The sequence below is a fragment of the Macaca thibetana genome, chromosome 1 (assembly GCF_024542745.1).
Source record: "Macaca thibetana thibetana isolate TM-01 chromosome 1, ASM2454274v1, whole genome shotgun sequence".
Lineage (NCBI taxonomy): Eukaryota > Metazoa > Chordata > Mammalia > Primates > Cercopithecidae > Macaca > Macaca thibetana.
In genome coordinates this window covers 63174901-63197698 of record NC_065578.1, presented here as the reverse complement: position 1 = coordinate 63197698, position 22798 = coordinate 63174901, and the positions used below count along the sequence as shown (strand labels likewise).

Genomic DNA, 22798 nt, shown 5'->3' with positions numbered 1-22798 from the left:
CACACACACACACACACACTCAGAAGAGAATATTAGGACTGGACAGGACCTTGGAGGACCCAGGGTCATTAGATATAAGGCATACAAGTTGTCAATCCCTCCCGCTTCAATCCAGTGTAGGCATCTTTAATCAATCATGGCTCTGTTCGCCTGTTAAGCCTGGGATCTGTCATAGAGTGCTTTAAGCACAGTGCTCTAGGTAGCCACTAAAAATGGATCTGAGACAGAATGCAGGATGAACTTTATTAAGTGGAAGAATTGCAATTCAAACCCAGGTCTCTTTGACTCTAGCACTCCACACCTTCTGGCAGCCCATGCTGACAAGTAGTCAAGCCTGTGAAACCTGGCTTTTTTTTTTCACCTTACCTCTGGCCTCACCTTTTCACAGAGATAAGCACATTTTTTGTATTTCCATATTTACTGATGGTGACTGTCTGCCAAATGGCCACATGTCATCGTCACTGACTAAGCTTGAACAAGAACAGGATGTTGACCCACTGAGACCTTGCAAAGGTGTACTTCTAGTTTATCTCCCTGCCACAGCAGAGACAAAAGGATTGTTTGGTTTGTGCAGACCTCCTTGGCTTACCTCTTTCCCAGTCCTAGAAGCAGGTGGGAAAGAAGTAGACGAACCACACATACCCTCCCCACCTACAATGGCCCTGGTTTCCTCCAACGTCCTGAGCCAAAAATAGCATAGACTCTTTTAAGGAGACCAGAAGTCAGATAGGCAGTATGGCAGGGATCTTAATTCCAAAATATGAAAACAAAAAGAAATTTTTACCCAAGTAGGAGAAATGCTTAATACAAAGCCACAATGGAAAGCAGTGCTTCTGTTATCAACCCCTTGTTTGGGGAATGGGTATTTCGTGCAGGTGATTTCCCCAGGAAGAGCTAATTGTCTACATTTCAGGGCCTTCCACATATGACTCCAACCCCAGCTCCACTCTGAGCCCCATGCTGCTGCCACCCACTTTGGCTCTTTCAATAATGACAGCCCTTGTTTGCAGTATTATGGACTGCTGTGGTTCACCTATGAAAAGGCTCATCAAACACTCCAACACCCAGACTTCGGGGAGCTTGGGAATAGAAGGTTGGCAGTCAAGGCGGCATTTCAGGGAAGGAAGCATAGGTTGGAAAGTGGTGGGATTAAGAGGAACCTTGACAGCATTTACATGCAATATTTTCATAGCTTCATCTTACTGCTGCTCACAGTGAAACTGCCAGAAATCTAGGTTTCATTTTACAGTGTTAATTTTATAGACAGTTAGCTATATGTCACTTGGTTTTTCCAAGCTGAGTTGAATTGCTGATTGAATATAATTTGGGACCGATGACAAATGAATAGATTCTTGGCACCGCTAACAGTGAAATTGTTCCCCACGTGTCCCTGGACACTAATTACCACTCAGTTCTTGGGCTGTAGCAAAGATAATTTCAGTTCACAAGATCATTAAGTGATTGTGCTGATTCTGGGGAATTTTGTTTGCTGCCTCAAGATCCATTCCTTTAGATAACCACGTGTTCAGCTTCTCAGATAAAATGATAATAAAAACAGATAAAATAGTTTAAAATATGAATAACTTCCCTGAAAAATATTATCTTCCAAGGCCATATTTTTAAAAAATAAAGGCTGATTATTTTATATAGAAAGTTGAATATTAACAATCTCCCCTCACAAAGTGATGTTTAATAAGCTTTTTTTCTTCACTGAAAGGAAAACTGAAGTTTGAGAAAAATGAAGCACATGTCAGCTTGAACTCCATCAATTCCATGGCCACCAGTGGCTTCAGAGAGACATGGCTGCAAGTTTTGGCCCTGTAGGAACCTCACTGATGGATTCCTATTCGCCTCACCATTGGCAAAAGCATGAGACATTTCCAAGTATATTTACCACCAGCCTGGCAGCCTCTCTTCACCAAAAGCATCATGGTAATAGCAAATGTGTATGTGCCATTTAGAATACAGTAGAATATTTAATGGAAATATACACCTAGATCTTAATACTACTGTCTGACACTTATTAATTTTGTGATCATGAGAAAGTTACTGAACATCATTTAACTTCTATTTTCTCATCCATAAAATGGGAGCAATAAAAGCCATCTCAAAGGACTGAGGTAATGATTAAATAAAGGACCAAAAGGCTCCAGTACAGTGTCCAGCATAGAGACTCCAGGGCTTTCATACCTCTCCTTTGTCTAGTAAGGCAGATAGTGGCCATCCTCTGCATGGATGTACTTGGTTAACTAATAAGTCACTGTCTGTATTTGAAACAACACATTTACCATGCTCTTAGAAAGACACTGCATTTCACATGCCTCACTAATCCAAGCCAATCTTTTCATTTCATGAGGTTTTCCTGAATTGGTCACCAGTTCTCTAAGAACATAAGTGCTTTTATATGGTTTTATCCAATTTGAGCAAACCAAGCATGTTTAAGAAAACTCCAGCCCTTATCTTTCTCGACCTCTTTTAGGAGGGCAAACCTCAAAAGCTATTCTCCTCCCGATTTGATCAATAGGAGCTATTATCTTTGCAGTTTCTCGGAGGATTGACTTTTTGGCACTGATTCTGCAAACCATAAGGTTTTGGTATTTAAGCCTCAACAGTGGGAGTGTTATTTGGAAGGAAGGAAAAAATAAGCCTTGAATCCTCCTCATTGATAAAAGCCTGTGCTCTCTGAAAGGATTACTGGTTCATCTCAGCAGTTGGCAGGTAGAGACCCAACGTTCACAGGATGTGGAAGCCCTTCCAAGAAGCTCCCAGCCATGCCACATCCTGTATCCCCGATTCAGTGATGCGTGAGGTTACACAGGCATGCACAAATTCACAAAACCAGCGGCCAGTCCAGTAGCTGCAAAGGCTAAATGCAAGAGAAGCAAGTGGCTACCCCAGTGCCTTTCTTGACCACTCACTGAGTCTTAGAATGTTATAACTGGGTGGGCCCTCAAGGTCCAGGACATATTTATCAAATTATATTCTTTGGAGCCACAGGATTTTTTGGAGCTATTTATAGAGGAACATAAGAGGATCTGGGGTTCCAGAGGACAAGAATACAGGCTCTAGATCCTCCTTCAAAAGGAACAACTCTACTTTTATCTATTTTATATATTGTTGTGTTCACAGGTACTGTGGAAAATGCTCCAATGTTTTAAATTTTTAAAAAACATTATGTCATACAATCTCCTCATTTTTCAGATGAAGCAAGTGAGGCCCCTGGTAGGGAAGTGGCTTTGCCAAAATCACAGAAGTTCTAAGATAGAGCCAGACTTTAGAGGCTCAAAAGGAAATACGTGCTGACTTCTCACTAAGCTGCATGTTCTGCTGTGTATAGCCATAAGATGTGGTATGTATCCTCAGAGGCCAACTTTTGAGAGACACTCAAGGAATTTCCAAGCAGCCAGGGTCAGTCACATAGAAGGGGCACACTTTCTTCCTATGCAAAAGAAGGCCTCCACGTGTGATCATTTGGAGGGTGGCGGGAAAAGAATCAAAGATGCTGATGGCTTTGAGACTGTTGGTTCTCAGTGTTACTTTAGACGTTGTTTGGTGAAGGCTGTTAGCCCTGTTTCTTTCCTCTCCATAGTGCCTCAGTGGAGAAGCCCATAGCCAGTTAAATTGCCTTAACCAAAGGCACCTATTGGAAAAGTAAGAGTCTGCTGTAACTTAAAAGGAGAGGCAGGCTACATTCCCCAGTAGTGCAAGGAGGTCAGTCAGCCTGAGCCATGCTCTAGCCCTACGCTCACAATTGCCCCACATCTGGGGTCCTGAAGGAGGGGGCCTCTCCACGCTAGGGATTCAGCTGACTTACTGAGGAGAGAGAAAATTTGGAGTTTTCTTCATTCTTTACGGGATAGTCAGGACTGGAAGGTACTATGCTCAATGTCTACAAGGATCTTCTAGTCCTCAGTGACCTCAAATTTGGATTTCTGATATAATCTCTAAATAAAATTATCAATATAATCACAAAGAAAGAAGATGGCACAATCCTGCAACCTTAAACCCCTGCTCAATTACAGTCACATTACCTATATTGCAGTATGAAATCATTTTTAACCATGTAATTACTTTGTAATCAGCATAATTATTATATATGTGATGAATCCAGTACTTTGTTGAAGAAAAATTCATAATATAGCAACATTTGTGCTATTATTTGTGTTTTTATATGGTGAGATCTGCAGGGGAAAAAAAGAAAAAAAAAGGAAGGAAAAGGTGCCTAGGTTTTGTCAAAGTCCAAAAGACTCTGCTTGTGCTCAGAGATCTTCTCAACCTTCAACAGTCTAAAAGGTAGGTACCTTTATTACCTTCATTTCATGATTGATGAACCTGAGGCAGAGATATGAAGGCAGCTGCCCTATCAGCTTGTCGGGGTAGGGAGGGGGATCGTCATCAAATCCAGGAAGACTGAGAGCAGAGTCAGAGTATCTTCAACTGTGCCATATGGGGGATGGGGGAAGGAGCTGAAAGACATAACCACTTGCTCCCTGGCTTAAACCCCCTTCAGCCCCAGAGGTCCCCTGTGGAACTCTAAGCTCTGCAGTACGTAGCTGGAAAACCAATACCAGAGGGCAAGCTCCTCAACAATCAATGCTTGTTTCACCAATTCTAAAACCCCCAAAGGATGGCAGAGCACATAAAGGGAGGAGATGAAATATTTCTTGAATTACAATTAAATGCCTTTTTAATTTTCTCTTTGGAGATACTGTTCTCCTTTCTAAATCTGTTAAATTCATCTTATAGATCACATGCAGTTCTTGTATGTAAAGAAACTATGCTACAAAAAGCACCACAATGACACACATCTTGAAAGTGAATAAAAATAGTCTGTATTCTTGAAAACTATCTCACTTTAAAACTATCATACTTGGGCTCTCTTCCACAGAACTATAGAGATTCACTCGTTCATTCATTATATATGCATATGTATTGGCACTTTCTATGTGTAAGAACTCGGATGAAAAAGCTCGAACCAAGCCAGGCGCGATGGCTCACGCCTGTAATCCCAGCACCTTACGAGGCTAGGATCACGAGGTCAAGAGATCAAAATCATCCTGGCCAACATGGTGAAACCCCGTCTCTACTAAAAATACAAAAATGAGCTGGGTGTGGTGGCACATGCCTGTAATCCCAGCTACTCCAGAGGCTGAAGCAGAAGAATTGCTTGAACCAGGGAGTCAGAGGTTGCAGTGAGCCAAGATCGTGCCACTGCACTCCAGCCTGGTGACAGAGCAGGACTCCGTCTCAAAAAAAAAAAAAAAAAAAAAAAAAAAAAAAAGGTGAACTGGTCCCTAACACCTTCTAAAACCTTACAGTCTGGTGGGAGATGAGTACATGACCACAAACAGGCAATTATAAACAGTGTGATGGGGTTACCAATAAGACCTGACAGAAACAGCCTCCCCATCCCCTAGCCACCCCCCTACCACAACGAGGCTAAAAACATGAAGAGTACTGAATAAAATGTCACAAGGAAATATATGATGCATAGCTGAGATGGAAAGAAAAGGAAATTCTTGGTGCCAAAAAGGATAATAGGAAGTGGAAGCCGATGCTGAAGGTGCCTATGAATATGGGCCCTCCGGTCTAGGGGCTGCAGTTTTAATGTTAATTTAATAATCCAAGATGTAGCCCTAGGCCAGAGCGAAATCTGAGCTTCCTGCCTAAAGCCTTTACTAGAGCCTGGGAGATCGGCCTTACCTGTGGGAAGGGCCTAGAAATACTTCTCCTAACAGTCCAGAGAAGCTGCTAGGACTCTTGAAAGTCCACTCAGGACTTGGGTGGGGTTGGGGGAAACGTCTCCATAAGACGTCAAAAGGCTGTGTAAAGACCACAGAGATTCTGCATACCCTTCACCCAATTTCTCCCAATAGTTAACAGCTCACAGAATTATGGTATAATGTCAAAGCCAGGAATTTGACATTGTTAAAATATGTGTATATAGTTCTGCCATTTCACTGCAAGTGTAGATTCGAGTAACCACTACCACAGTCAAGATAAAACAACTTTGTCACCACAAAGATTTCCCGCATGCAACCCCTTTGCAGTCCTACCCATCCCCCTCCTCCCAACCATTCCTGACACTGGCAACCACTAATCTGTTCTCCATTGCTGTAATTCTGTTGTTTCAGGAATGTTGTATAAACAGACTCATTTAGTATGTGACCTTTTAAAAACTGGCCTCTTTCACTCAGCATAATGCCCTTAAGATTCATCTACTTTGTTGCATGTATCAATCATTTGTTTGTTCTTATTGCTGTGTGGTATGGACATGCCACACTTTGTTTAACCATTCGCTGCAAACATTTGGTGGTTTCCATTTTCTGGCTGTTACAAATAAAGCTGTCATGAACCCATGCATAGACTTCCATGCTACATTATTTATTCCTGTAAAAAGGAAACTGCATTTAGAAGGAAGGAGTTGTATGTAAGAAGCAATAATAAGCAAATACACTGGGAAATGTGTTTAATTTTTTAAATAAGGCTTGGCTCTAAAAGTAAATATGTGATAAGAGCTACAACAGAGGTAGGCACAGGGTTCTAAGACATCACTTAGGAAGAGTACATATTCCCGTTTGGGGAGGAGGAATCCCAAAGGACAGGAGGGTGGTCCTTTGAAAGATTGTTCTGGGTTAAGAGGAGACCTAGGTATTAGAAAGACCATGGCACATTGGAGGAAGTGCAAATAACTCAATAATGGTCTCACTCCACCACAGCCAAGGCAACTTTCTCCAATCCAGGGCCTTCTAGTTCTTTTGTTGTTATTTGCTTGTTTGTTTGTTAAAGACAAGAAATATCCCAACTAGTTACTAAGGAGGCAGGATCTCCTCAGGGATAGTGGAAAGTCCTAAAGGAAATTTCAAAATGGTTCATATCTTGCTCTTCCGCAAGGAGAAGTTCAAATGAGTGAACCCAAAGTTAACACTCCCTCATTCATCCATGGTGCCACTGGGGATTCAATGGATGCTTAGTACAATAAAAGAATTGGTTTATTTCTGGCCTCAGAAGAAGCTGGCAAAGACAGAGTATAAAAGGGAGGAAGCATACTGAAGAATGGTTCCCTCAGAAACTGGTCTCAGCTCCCTACAGAGGTTCCATTTCCTTTCCTTTCAGTAGCTGTGGACACCTCAGGTTTCTAATGACATCAACAAACGTTATTCTTTTTTTTCCTATTTCCACTTGAATGCCGTTCCTTACACATGCTTCCCCTGAAAAGTGCCTCCAGGCAATTTTTTCTTCTTATTCAACCTTCTGTGTCATCTGTCTTTGTCTTATGGAGTTTGCCATTTCATTTTCCCCTTTGTATGGCCCACGTACATTTTCATTTCATATTCTATAATCCATTTTACAATAAAAGTCTATTACCTACTAATTGCCTCTGGCCAATTCAAAGTCACATGCCACTCAAAAGAAACAACGGACACAAGGAAAATGCTTTCACAGCTGCAATTCCATGACAGCCTGAGAGTTTGTTCTTGACTCTTGAAAAACAAAGGAAGTCTTGGTTAAGTCCTATACACAATGGGAATGAAGTTATACTGGGTGTTTCCTAAAGCCATAGTGTATTAGCAAACAGTTTGGAAAACTATATGGCCACAAGGAGCTACACAACTCCTTATGTTCATTTGGAGTTTAATGATATTAAATTCATTCGTTTGTTCATTGATTTATCCATCCATCCATCCGTCCATCCACCCATCTAACAAATATTTATTGAGCACCTATTCCATTCCAGATTACCTAAGTGCTAGTCAGGTGCTGGGATATAATGGTGAACAAAATCGAGACAGTTTTTTACTTCATGGAGCTTATTTTCTGGTAGGAACACAGAGAAGTAAACAAAAACTTAAAGTATAGTATGACAAATGCTGTGATAGGGACCTGGGAAGGACAAAGGGCTTAGCACAGTCCTGGAGGATCTTGTCCTGACCAAAGATTTTGGTGATGAGCCTTACGTGGCTTATGGCAAACCAGATATTTAGATAGACATGGGATCCTGGATAATCTAATTTCCTCCTTTGAATAAAACAGAATTTTCCACCACAAGTAAACAGTGAGCTGAGACCTGGTGAGGATATCACCTCCCCAAGAAAGACTCCGATCTTCATAGAAAAGATGGTCTACAGTGGGTACATCTTCACCTGTGATAATCACATACCTGTCTTTGCCTGCAAACTTGGATACTCAAAGGAGCCTTCTATTGGAAACAGGGAATGCCTCCCTCAGTTTTAGTGATTTGGCCCTGGCCATATATACATCTGTATTTCTGTATTAGTCTGTTTTCATGCTGCTGATAAAGACATACCCGAGACTGGGAAGAAAAATAGGTTTAATGGACTCACAATTCCACATGACTGGGGAGGCCTCACAATTATGGAGGAAGGCAAAAGGTACTTCTTACATGGCGTTGGCAAGAGAGGCTGAGAGAGAAGCAAAAGCGGAAATCCCTTATAAAACCATCAGCTCTCGTGAGACTTAGTCACTACCACAAGAACAGTACAGTGGAAACCATCCCCACGATTCAGTTATCTCCCACTGGGTCCCTCAACACACAGGAATTATAAGAGTACAATTCAAGATGAGATTTGGGTGGGGACACAGAGTTAAACCATATCAACCTCCTAAATTGATTCTTCAATCAAAACTGAGTCTTTTTTGCTTTTATCTCCTTAGCAACATAAATATCTGCTGGGAATGGAGGGTTAGCCTAACATACTTGTCTAAGACGTTCTAAACTTTCGGTTCCTTTTGTCTTTCTAATTTACACTTAGCCCCTTCAAAAGATAAAATAATTGTCCATTCAACGTGGTACTAGGTACAGGTTAAATTATTTCTGCTCCAACCTGTGTGATTAGAGACGAATGACAAAATAGAATATGTAAAACAGAATATGTTGACGCACAAATTCCATCTCCTCGAAAGATTATAACACTAATATCAATAAAAATATTTTTCATGTCGGGATCTCAAACAGAAGGATGCTTCTGATTCACACTGTGCTCAAATCACAGCAAAACAACCATGTAATTTAACAGGAAAGAAAATAAACCTCCTAATTCAATGATACTCAGTTTACTATTGAAAAGATGAAAAAAAAAAAAAACCCTAGAATTACCCTAATTTTCTACTTTACAATTTTTCACTTAATTTTATGTTCCTTTGGGCACCAGTGAGTATGTTCTTCCTTTCATTCTTCTTAGAGAGTAACCTTCTTGAGAGGGAGGGTCACGTCTCATGCTTTCATTGTGTCCTGCCTGACTACTAAGTGATCCCGGAATAGGTTAGATGGGAGGCAGTTCAGCACAAGGATGAAAGATGTCAACTTTGTGTTGTTCAAACACAAATCCCAGCTCTGTTACACACCAGCTTAAAATTACTTCACACCTCTAAACCTCAGTTCCTCATTCATAAAATGGGCATAATAATAATGACCTTGCAGGACTGTTATGAGGCTTAACTAGGATAATACTTGGAGATGACTTCAGTATCCAGCAAATGGTAAACTTTTAGCAAAGTAGCAGCTCTCACAATTGGGTCAAGACTTTTTTTAAAAAAAAACTAATCATAGATACAGAAACTAACCATAGATACAGCCTGAAGGGTGTTTAATGCAGTGATTCCCAAACTCAGCTGGGGAGCATGTTAAAAAAATGCTGATTTTTGAATCCCTGTCTCTAAACTATTGAATCTCCCTAGGTGAGTCTTATATAACCTGCAGCCTCGCACTGATCCTCTGCAAATCGCCAGGGTAGGGAAACCCAGATAATATGTCTGTAAAAATAACTGAAAAACACAAAAAGCTTTAAATGAACTGAGAACTTTAATGTAATTTAAGAGTCTAGGGGAAAAGGAGTTAGCCAACTAAAATGTTACTTTTCTTTTTATCATAAAATTTCAATATGGGCAGCAACCTCAACATTGAGACAGCTCAATGAATATTAACCAGCAACAAAACTGGTACCTCTTGAACGTCTTTCAAAGCCAAATATTTATGTCTAACTTGAAGGTTCTCTTAATTAGTTGACTACTGAATTAGACAACTATACTTTTACATAGAAAATTATTTTCCTGCAAAAAGCAGTGTAGTATTGTCTTAGCCATTCTCTATTTTACATAGGATTTCAATGGCTGTGATGTCTGTGGAGCCCTCCATTAAATGGGCAAATTGGGCAAGCCCTAAAAATGTGCAGCCATCCTACTCTAGGCATAGATGGGGAGAGAAACAAACCCCTTTTCAGCCCTGATTCTCAATCACTTAAAGCATTTACAAAGAGAAGCCCACTTTGGCTGCAGTTGAGAAAGCTATTAAGATTCCAAGCACCTTAGAGTAATACAAGTACCTTGTATTTAGGTAGCACTTTTCCTTTCAAGAAAGTCCGTACACAGAACAGACATTAGCTCATGACTCCACATGCAAAGGATCAAGGCCTGAGATAATCATACCCTGGGCTGGACTTGAAGAAACCCAGACTCGAGCAGAGAACTTGCCTAAGGTCCCCTGACATGTCACCAACTGCCAGAACATAGCCATGATCTCTCCTCAGCCAATCCTGGCTCCATTCAGGCTCTCTACTGCACTGCTGGTAAAGTCCCTTTCCCAGTTTTTGTTTTTGTCTAACCCCCTCTAGCACACTGTTAATTCAATTATTTCAAAGCTCCAAACTGTGAGGCGTGAAAGGGGGAAAAAAAGAACTATTTTCAGAAAAGTATATTGAAAGCATAATTTGTACCTTCTGGCTGTCCCTGGAAATCAAGTATTTAAGTTAATGGGATTGAGGGACTCCTGGATTAGTGGAAATTATCTCAATCAGAGAGATAAATTTAGGAGGATTACTACTATCCTGCAAGATAGTAAGATGGTTTTGCTCCAGCCATATTAGCTTGAGCATATAGCATCTGGATGGCTGGCAATGTTCAAATACTTAATTCGCCTAAAATTGTACCAGTTTAAAATGTTTTGCCCGTCTGGACTGGGTTTCCTGCACCATGTCATTACTGATAGCCTGGGGAGATCAAGAATTAAAGTTAAATTGAGGAAAACGTTAGCAGAGCATAAGTTGGGACCAGAGTCTCTTCCCAGAGCCTCTTAGTTTAATTTATCCCTCTTCTGAAACCCCACGGTATTTTATCCGTTCCACTCTTAAGAGACTTTGCACTTTGTAATGTGACCTACAATTTCTTTGGGGGCACATCTTTTTAATAAGATTGTATGCTTCTTGAGGCTGGGGATGAGATTTTACTTTCTTCTACATTACTAACAGTATCAATGTTGCACCGAACTCATAGTAGGTATTCAATAGACGTTTTCTGAATGCATAGGTGATACGATAGCTGCATGTTCCCTATGTCATCACATTTATTCCTATAAGGTAGTGTAGTAGACTGTAAAATGCCCACAATTCATTCCTCCCTGTAACCACATCTTTTTGTATCTCCTCCAATGAAGAGATGGAGTATATTTCTGTACCATTGAATCTAGACTTGCTTTGGCTAATACGATGTGCTGAGATCACCTTGGCTCAGTCCAGATCAGAGAACTGCCTAACTAATCTTTTTTGATAATAGCTATAATGACAAATAATAGCTCATTTATTCTTGAGCTAAATAAATGCTCATTGTTTTAAGACACTGCATTTTGGGGTAATTTGCTATACAGAATTATTTGTGGATAATACATGTCCATTTACAGATGAGAACTCTAAGGCTCAATGAGGTTAAGAACTAATCTAAAGCCATAGATTAACAAAGCCAGGATTTGAAATCCAGTCTTCCTGATTGCAAAGCCCATAGTCTTCCACTAAATAAACTGACCCCAGACTTCAAAAATCCGTATGCATTCAGAAATAAGCTTGAGAAACTAAAGGCAAAAGACAAATGGAGTGAGGAACTTACTTTCATTGCTGTGAAGCGCTACGGAGAACTGCCTGCTAGAGTGAGTCATCTTAGTCTGACAGGGTCCTGTGTTGGCAGCTCATTTAATTAAAGTTGAGAGAGGCAAAAGTACAGGAGGTCTCTTTCAAACAATGATCTGGGAAGAATGATATTCTCACATCCAAAAGTACAGAGTTCAGCTAATAACAACTGCTATTGAAGCTTGGTGATTCAAGTCATTCCCTAATCCAATACGTATTTTTTCATTCTCTTATTAGAAAAAAATAATTTTCCATGTAATTAATTTTGCAACTCCTTTTCATTAGCCATCAATCTGCCAAGACTGTTTTGGCTTTTAGATCTGATGGAAACAGTTCGACTTGGTTGCCAGGTGTCGATATCTACATCCAAAATGAAATGGCGTTCCACCTGCAGCTTTTACAAACAACCTAGGCATGGGAACTTTCACAAAAATGCAAGACCCTCCTTTGGATTTGCCAAAGATCTGCTCATATGTGGAAAGGGAGGGCTCTCCCTCCTCCCAGAGCTATCAGTATTTCAAGAGGCCTTTCCAGTCAACTGCAATGAACAGGAACGACCAAAGCTACTGTGCACTTGATGGATGAGGCATCCTGTCTGCTCCTGTGTATCCTCTTCTGAGATGGGCAACTTGATCTCTGGCTGCTAAGAGGATGTTCAGAGGTGGTGTATACTTTTCCCATATGGAATGTGGTCATCCATTTTCAGTCAGGGATGACCGAGGTATTTGGGGGAATTTGCTGTGGCTGGTGGAAGCACTTGGGAGAGAGAAGCAATGCAATGAGTTTCATTTTACTACCTCTCCCTTGAGTTCATAGCTCTCCCACACTGTGAGCTATTCCACTAGGAGGACCCCTCTTCTTTGGGCCTTTCCCCACAAGCCTTCTCCATTGTCTCCATTTTTTCTGACCTGCTGCTTCAAGGTCCTTGTAGTGTAAAGACCTTTTCAAAGTTTGACACAAAATCAAAAAGCCTTTAAAAAGGTAATAAATTTGACCGTATTAACCATTTATGCCTCATGTTCCATTATTGTAAGCTAAGCACGTGAGAATTATTGATATCCTACTGCTCAAAGTCCCCGCCAAGGTCTGATTGCAAAAATTCAAAAAATTGCCACTTAGGCATAAATGGGTTATTAATAATAAAAGACATATGTCAAACTAGGGAGACAAAATTATTGCAGGTCAAAAGGCAAAGGGCTACAATATAGTAAGCAAAATTTCCTACCAATCAGTAAGAAAAAGAATCCAAGGAGGAAATAGATAAGTGGACAAAGGATATGAGTGCACAATTTACAGATACGGAAGTATAAGTAGTCTTTAAACATATGAAACGTGATAACGTCGCTGATAATATAAAAATGTTATTTAAAACTTCAATGAGATGTTATTTCTCCCCAATCAGATTGGAAATATGAAGAGTTTGATAACTCACTATATTGAAAGGGATATGAACAGTCAGGAACACTTATATCAAAAGCAGCACAAATTGGTACAACTTGACAATATCTATGAAAATTTAAAATGTTAATAACTGTGTGAACGCCAGTTCCACTTCTAGGAATTTAATCTGACAGGTGCCCTCAAACATATATGGAATGATATTGTTACAACATTTTCATGGCAGTATTGTCTATAATATAAAAAGATTGGAAACAACCTATTTGTCCAGCAATAGCAGACTACCTAAATGAATTATGGCTATTCAAAATTCACAATGAAATACAATGCAGCTGTTATAAAACACAAGGAAACTGTACGCACTGTATTTGGAACAATCACCAAAATAAATCATTAGGTTTAAAAATAAAAGCAAAGTACTGATAGTGTGTATACCACAATATAATTTATGCAAAAACAAAAACGTGCTTGTGTGTTCTTATACACAGATATACATGGAATGTATAATATGAATTATGTATGCTGTGTATGCATATTCTTACATGTATAAATATACATCTTTATAAAATATCTATAAAAGAGATGCCCCAAAATTGGGAACAGTGTTTACACCAGAAAAGGGGAACTGGTGGTTGCAAGTCAGAGGCAAGAAGGATGTTTTACTGTACATCCTTTTGCACTCTTAAAATTTTATACCACGTGCAAAATGGAAGAATTTTTATTAAAAAGAGTTCAGTTCTCAAAGATTCCTCTTTCAAATGACAAGTGTTTCTTATGAGGTATGCCGGGGTTTTATGGAACTCCACAGAAAGAGCACCTCATAAGAGCAGGTAGGAGGGTAACAAATGAACATCTAAGGTTGCCAAGGGATACTGACCTTTGAGTTGAGTTTTAAGGATGAGTAGACATTAGCTACGTAGACAAAAGGTTTTTCTGCCCCAGGGAGCCATATTAATTTGGGGAACTATAAACAGTCCCTTAGGTATCACTGCATGTCCATATTTGTATATTTTGAATACTGATCTTTATATACTTCATGTTGGGCACTTACTAGGTATCTAGTATTTGCTGACTTTGACTGGCAGGCAGAAAAAGACCTGAGTTAAGAGATGCAGAATCTACCCCTAATGGCTCACAAATTCATAAAGGGTAGTTGTGACGGTAATGAGCAGGAAGAAGAGGCAGGAAGAGGAGGAGGAGAACTTCAGCAAAGTCTACACTCGTTAGCAGAGCAGTCATACTAACAACATGTTATCTATCCATGATAGTTTGCAAAGAACATTTATACATTTTCACAAACATTTGCTGATGTGTTATTATCTCCATTTTAGTGATGACAAAACCAAGGATTAGAGGGTGATGTGCCAAATGTCACCCTAAAAAGATGCCAAATTAAATTTGAACCAATAGTTCTTCCCCTGTTCATCAGTGGCTTCTGTTTAAACTACCAGTAACCCAAGCCTTTTACTACAATGTGTCTATACAGTCCATCTCTTTAAACACAAATACCCTGAGCAGAAGTCTGCATTAAATAATTAACCTGGCCTGACACAGTGGCTCACACCTGTAATCACAGCACTTTGAGAGGCCTAGGCGGGCAGATCACGAGGTCAAGAGTTCAAGACCATCCTGGCAACAAGGTGAAACTCCATCTCTACTAAAAATACAAAAATTAACTGGGCGTGGTGGCATGCACCTGTAATCCCAGCTACTCGGGAGGCTGAGGCAGGAGAATCGTTTGAACCAGGGAGTCGGAGGTTGCAGTGAGCCAAGATTGCACCACTGCACTCCAGCCTGGCGACAGAGCAAGACTCTGTCTCAAATAAATAAGTAAATAAATAAATAAATAAAATAATAATTAACCTATTCCACAGATATTTGTTCCATTCTCTGCTATTTAATGTATCACACAGCACTAACAGACTCTGACATATACAAGGGTTGTGGGTTGTTTTTAAGTTCATAAAATAGAAACACGTATCAAAAGAAATTCTTCCCAAAAGTTACAGTGTTAAAATATAAGGTCAGGGATTTTGGTCACACTAGACAGACACTACTACAGGTGTTTACATTCTCCTTTCCTATCGTCACATCATGTTCTCCGCACTGAATCATGAAATGTGAGTGGTAGAGTTAGCCAAGCGAGACAGGTGACAGAAAAGAGAAGGGTCATTGCATTTCATGACAACCATATTAGTGATGGTATACTGGCTTCTACAACACCCTTAAAGGTTAATAGCTACCTTCTTTGTTGCAAAGACACCTCGAGGCCTTACTTTCTTCTCCTTAAAGAAACTCAACAGCATTAACTCCTGATGTTTTCCAACTTCCCCAGGTGGCAGATCACAAACAATTAATGTAAGAAGAGTGAAGTCTGCCACACAGATAAACCAAACACAGCCCACGTTAGACCTGGAAGACAATGGGCCCATATGGGTGAAGAAGACCTGCCTCTTTCTGTCTTTCCCTGGAAATTGGTTATTTTTCTATACCACCAAGTAATGCCTTTGTTGGGGCCTCACCAGCCAGTGTGACATCATTCCAAATGCATATATGGCAAACAGGCAAACTAAGAAGGGACCACTTTGCCTTGACTTTGCAAAATAAGATCTGCATATCAGCACTCTGGCAACCCCCAAATATCTGAAAAATGGCTGTGATCTATAATATTTTTACAGCTTGTCATGTTCTGAGTGGTTAATATAGAAGTCACAAAACTTAAAGCTCATGCATGTGCATCGTAAGTAAATCTACCAGTCTTTTACTAAAGATAGGGCTTTTAGGCTGGGCGCAGTGGCTCAGTCTGTAATCCTAGAACTTTGGGAAGGCCAAGTCAGGAGGATCTTTTGGGGCCAGGAGTTCAAGACCAGCTTAGACAGCATAGTAAGACCCTGACTCTACAAAAAAGCAAACAAAACAAAACAAAACAAATCAAATCAAAAACAAACCCTAGCATGGTGGCATGCACCTGTGGTCCAAGCTATTCAGGAGCCTGAGGCAGGAGGATCACTTGAACCCAGGAGTTCAAGGTTATAGTGAGCTGTTATTGCACCACTGCACTCCAGTCTAATAAATAAATGATTTTAAAAAGACAGGGTTTTTCATTTACACATAGTTTTAATATGCCTTTCAACTATAAGAGTGCCTTATATTAGGAGGATTCTGGGTACTGTATTAAAACGCCAAGAAATGAGTTACTCCTCCCTCTCCTTCACTTTTTTTTCTATTTTTAAAGAAAGGAAGAGAATCTGGCTTTTACCTTTTTTAATGTAAACACATAACATGTGCCTGGGAGGATAATACATGAGGAACTAGGTTTTCAAACACACAGTGGAGGAGCTGGGACAGAGCACCATTCAAATATTTTATCTTTGACAAAATTACAACTTCCCTTCTCAGGAATAGAGGTTTGGGATTTTTGTTTTTAAAGGTAAAAAGGTTCATAATAAAACTGAAAAGTCTTCTTGGATGTCAACGAGCTCATAAAGAAAAGACATTTAGATGAGTTAGGCATGTAAATCAGAAACATCCAGAATTCTTTCAACTGCTTGGGAACTTTCAGAAACAGCACTGGTATTTCCAAGGCACTCTATTCACCCTCCTAAGGGCAAATTTAGAAACTGATAATTTTGCTTGGCATTGAAGAGTCAATGAATTACAGGACAGGGTGGGGTGGAGTGAAGCCCTCCCTACACTTTCATGTCTGAAGACCCAAGTTCAAAGTGCTCCTTGGCGTTCCAGCCAAAATACTCTCCCACTCTAGCTTTCTCTTCCTGGGCAAGTCTAGGTATTCACTTCAACAACAGAAAAGGCTCATACTCTAGCCAATGTCCTCTGTGGTTTTTGTGATTGTGTCAGAAGACACAGCTCCATGTCTCAGAGTGAAACTGAGTTTTATTTCAAAAGTACAGCTTTCATGCCTGCTGAGTGCTAGTGGGACCATGAGGAAGGTATATGGGAACAGGTAATCCCTGGTCTCTATTAAGGAGCTAACAGGAGAGAAAAAAACAAAATGGAGAAAATTTGAAATTATTATTGATCCTAAACTCAATGAAAGCAAGTGCTTCAGACATCAAGCACTCTGAGCAATGAGGAAGGAGAGAGGTTGAGTAAGGGATGGAAGCATAGCCAAGGGCTCAATGTGTTGAACTGATTGAGAGACCCATATCAATGCATCTGATCTTTCATGTGGCCATCACTGTTTGGCAGGAAAGCCAAAAGAAGGGGAGAGATGGTGTGATTTCCAGTTATCCTATTCTACTAGACTGCAGTCCAGAATTGATTGATATACATGATGAGAGATCTAGAAACCACATCATTTAAGAAACAGTTGAAGGAAACCAGAGTGTTTGACCAAAGCAAGAGAAGACTAGTGAATAACTGATAGCTGCCTTCAAATATCAGACAGGTGACATGCGGAAGGGGGATATTATTTATCATGTGACATTGTAAAGAGCAGAGTCAGGACTGATGAATTAAAGGCAACTGTTACACAAGCCACAGGAGTTACACCAAAGTAGGTTTTAATTCAAAATGAAGAAGTCAGTCTAACATCAGAGTAGCCCTACATTTAATGGACTAATCAATGACCACCAAAAAAACAAGAGCAAATATTCACTGATAGCCTCCTATTTTCAGACACTGAACTAAGTATTTTTACATGAATTTTTCTCATTTCATCCTCATAATTTTATAAAATTAATATTATCCATTACCCATATTTTACAAAACCAAACAAAAAAACAAACCTCAGACTCAGAGAGAATAAATAATTTGTTCAAATTCCCACACCTAGTATGTGGTTGAGCCAGGTTTCAAAGCCAAAGTCCATGCCCTTTACAACTGTATTATACTGTTTAATAAGGAGTTAAAAAACAAAACAAAACAAAAAACCAGAAAGTGACAAGTGTTGGCAAAAATGTGGAGAAACTGGAATGCAGTTTGCATTGCTCATAGGAATGCAAAATGGTACGGCCACTGTGGAAAACAATATGGCAGTTCCACAAAAAATTGAAAATAAAATTACCATGCAATACAGGAACTCCATGTCTGGAATTGCTTTTGGGTATACATACACAAAAGAATTGAAAGTAGGGACTCAAATATGCACACCCATGCTCGTGGCAGCATTTACAACAGCCAAAAGATAGAAGCAACCCAAATGTATATTGACAGATGAATGGATAAACAAAATGTGCATGTGTATACTATGTAACATTATTCAACTTTAAAAATGAAGAAAATTCTAGCACATGCTCCAACATGGATGAATCTTGACAACATTATGATAACTGAAATAGGCCAGTCACAAAGGACAAATACTATATGATTCCACTTAAATGTGGTACGTAGAGTAGTCAAAATCATATGGACAGAAAGTAGAATGACGGTTGCCAGGGGGCAGAGGCAGGGGTGGGGTGGAATCAAGAGTTAGTGTTTAATGGGTCAGAGTTCTAGTTGGAGGAGATGAAAAATTTCTGGCATTGGATGGTGGTAATGATTATGCAACAATGCAAAATGTACTTAATGCAACTGAACTGCACACATAAAATGGTTAAACACTAATTTTATGTTACGTATGTTTAACCACAATTTTTTTGAAAAAGGAGCGAGTTGCCCATGGCTAAAAGTGTTCAAGAAGAGACTAGATGTCCACATGTCAGAGATACCGCGGAAGAAGTTATTTTCCAAGAAAGGGCTGGATTAAATGAATTCTGAGATCTCTTCCAACTTTAAAATTGTATGACAAGATAAGCACTTCATCAATGACAGAAGTAAAAAATTGTTTTATTTTTCCATAAAAATACAGACTACCTTTTATCCTGGAGCTTCCCAGCCTGGACCCTGAGACAGCTGGGTCCTGGAGTTGATTTACAATCAGATTCTCTCATTGTTTGTAAAGCACATTACCAGAAAACCATTTCCAGTTCCATTTTAATGAGGAACAATTTGTTATTTTTTTGGAACCCCCTGACTTCCATTGTTATAGAAAAGATACAAGCAAAGAAAATCTAGGTCTTGCAGTTCAAGAATTAATGAAGGCCCTGAAACAATTATGCCTTAAATATACAGAGGTCTTCTTAATGTAAATAGACTGTATTTCACAGCAAATCTTCTTAGAACAAGGAATCCATTTCAGCATGACAGAGTGGGCAATGCAGCAGGGCTATAGTCTGTACTCAATTTGCTATTTTACTTCCGTTGACGTTGACTAATGTACAAATAGCCTGGCTTAAAGGATCTGGGAAACACTAGGTCACAGTGTGAAATATATGCTAATATAGCACAATTTATATAAAAATAGAGGAATGTAAATAGCTAACTGAAGCCAGAGGTAGTTGCTCCAGCCAACTGGGGGCTGAGGAACATTGATAATGCGAGGAGAATGTTGTTCTCGTTAAAACTTCTGGGAACACTACCCTCAGGTTTTCTTCCAGCTTCAATGCGATGATAAATTAAAACTGAATTTTTGCTGCTCTCTGAAAGCATGCGTGTGTCTCTGCATTACGATTAGAATGACATGCTTAAATAATCTAACTTAAAAGTCACTATGATACAAAGATTAACATTCCCAGACCCCACAGCGGAGGAGCTAACAGTTCAGTGAAGATAAGCTGAGAGCCCATATACCTTGAAAAAAGACCAAGTGCGTTAAGTTGGCAGGCAGTGTGACAGAGTGGAATAAGCATGGGTTAACAACAATTGCTGTTTATTTAGTACTTATGGGGCGGGCATGAAAATTTCACACTCTTTATCTCATTTAATCCTCATGATATGGGTTAAGTACCAGTACACAACATGGAATGTAATTCAGGCCTTAATAAATTCCACTAACATAATTCTGCAGCAAAACTATGGCTGAGTCATCTATTAGCCCATTCCTGGGGTCAGGCAGCCTCTACTGGTTTCTGTAGGCTCTGATTTCCTGTATCTGTGTGACAGCATTCAAAGGAAAAAAGCAGAGGCAGAAACAACAGAAAAGCCATTGATGGATTCTGGGTAACTGAGGCAAAAACCCCAAAATTTAAGACCTAAAGCTGAAGTCGAAAAGTGCATGTCATTTATTAGATGCTGTAGGTTTGGTTCTCTGCTGCTGCCCACCTTCCATGCCACAATCCCCCATCATATGGTCACACTTCTTTTCTTTTCTTTTTTTTTTTTGTTTTTGAGACAGTGTCTCACTCTGTCACCCAGGCTGGAGTGAGTCGAATACGGCTTATTGCAGCCATGACCTCCTGGGCTCAAGTGATCCTCCTGCCTTAGCCTCCAGAGTAATTGGGACCACAGGTACACACCACCAAGTCTAGCTAACTAAAAAATTTTTTTCTGGGTAGAGAGGGTCTCCACCATGTTGCCCAGGCTGATCTTGAACTCCTGGGCTCAAGGGATCCTCTCACTTCTACCTCCCAAAGTGTTGGGATTACAGGTGTGAGCCACCATGCCCAGCCTGGTGACACTTTTCTAAGAACCCCTTGGTTAGAACCTTCGCTGGGCAACTCCTGCACATATAATAAAGTTTGAAGTCCTCAGCAGAGCATGCTTTAAAACCTCGTTTCCCATAATTCCAGCCATGCTAAATTACAGCTCACCATTCCAAACATACCTGCCCTTTCAATCCGTGATTCTCCTTCTCAGGATGCCCATTTTCATTCCTCTTCCCTTCCTCTCTATTCGTCCTTTATGTCAAAGTGAGAACAGGAATTATATCTGCTTTATACGCTATTGCAGTCTCAGTGAAAGGAATATAGTTTGTATTGAGTAAGTGTTTATTGACTACAGGAATGAGATAAATACAGAAAGACGTAAATGAATTTTTAAAGGGAAGTAGAGAGAGGGCAAATTGTCTCCTCTTGCTTATGGTCTTTGATTCTTCTAAGCAGACATCATTCCCTTCTTTGTGCTCTGCGGAACCTAGTCACGCACCCCTCTCTACTGTTTTTCAAGTTTATCTGCATGTTTCTAAATTTTTTTCGACCTAGACTTTCAGCAACCCAAGAGCAAGAACTATGTCTATCTAGTCAGCCAATGCTTTGCTCAGTGCCTGGCAGTGAACAAGAAATGATTGAACAGACCTTTCTGAAGGCCTTGTAACATCCCACTTAAAGTCAGCACTTGGATAGTCCAGGTTGAGTATCCCTTATCCAAAAATCTTGCAATTAGAAGTTCTTTAGATTTTGGATTTTTTCAGATTTTAGAATATTTGCATACAAATGATGAGATATCTTGGCGATGGGACCTAAATCTAAACACAAAATTTATTTATGTTTCATATACACATTATACACGTAGTCTGAAGGTAATTTTATTTTCTCTAAATATAATAATAATTTTTTTTTTTTTTAAGAGACAGGGTCTTTCTATGTTGCCCAGGCTGGTCTCAAAACTCCTGGACTCAAGTGATTCTCCTGTCTCGGCCTCCCAAAGTGCTGGGATTACATACATGTGTGAACCACCATGCCTGGCCCCTATATTTTTAATAATGTTGTGCATGTAACAAAGTTTTGACTCCAACCCATCACATGAGGTCAGATGTGGAATTTTCCACCTGTAGTGTCATATTGGTGCTCAAATGTTTTAGGTTTTGGAGCATTTAGAATTTTTTGATTAGGGATGGGCAATCTGTGGTGATTTGGAAATTCCAATTAACATTTGGATTAGGTTCCTGCAACTCAAATTTGGCAGGATAGGTAAACAAATATCTGACAAAATAATGTCTGAGGCAGAATGCTTTCTGTTGTGGAGAACCAGCGCAGTTTGTTGCACTGAAGCTCTTACTCCTTAGAAAAGCTCAAGAGGTTTTCACTCAGAAGCTGTTTATACGTACTTTTCACAAGCTTTGTTATCAGATTTCCTAGTCCGGAGTTGACTAGACACAACAAATTGAGATCAGGAAAGGAGATGGAGGCAGATAAACTAGAAACTACTCAGGAGAAAGTACGGAGACCCAGGGACTCAAAAAATTTAACAGCTTAGGGCAATTAGTCCAGAGTTCAACACACCCCAGATATGTCGTACTATATATGACAGCACCATTCAAAAACTCACAATGAAGTCCAAGCAGTATTGTGAAAAGACAGCCCTCCTTCGGAAGACAGAGGTGCGTGGGTAATCCATTAGGAAAGATTTCCATTAAACAACAAACCATTTGGCATTGAATGAGAAATGCTTCGATTAGTTGGAAAATTCACTTGGGTGGAACAGTTAATGAGCTGACAATGCCAGATAAATAATGTGTTACTATAGAAACCAAAGAGACTTCATATTGTATATCTGTCCACGTTCAGCTATCCAACGCATGGAATAAGACCAAAAGAAACACCAGAATGAAAATACACATTGAGTCAGGATCCTAAATGCAATTCCAGGAGTCTGTATTCCCAGGCATCCCCAAATCAACTTCCAAAGGCTGCACGAGCCCTTAAATGGCACTCCGCAAAGAACTCTTTTGAGAGCTTGTGTTTGGAACAAAGAAAGTCAACATAAAG

General features: G+C 39.8%; 1 protein-coding gene across 3 annotated transcripts in view; it reads right to left on the bottom strand.

Moving 5' to 3' along the window:
- The window catches only part of ROR1 (receptor tyrosine kinase like orphan receptor 1), a 410977-nt gene that overhangs the window by 175406 nt on the left and 212773 nt on the right, over window positions 1–22798 (bottom strand). The window lies entirely within an intron of this gene.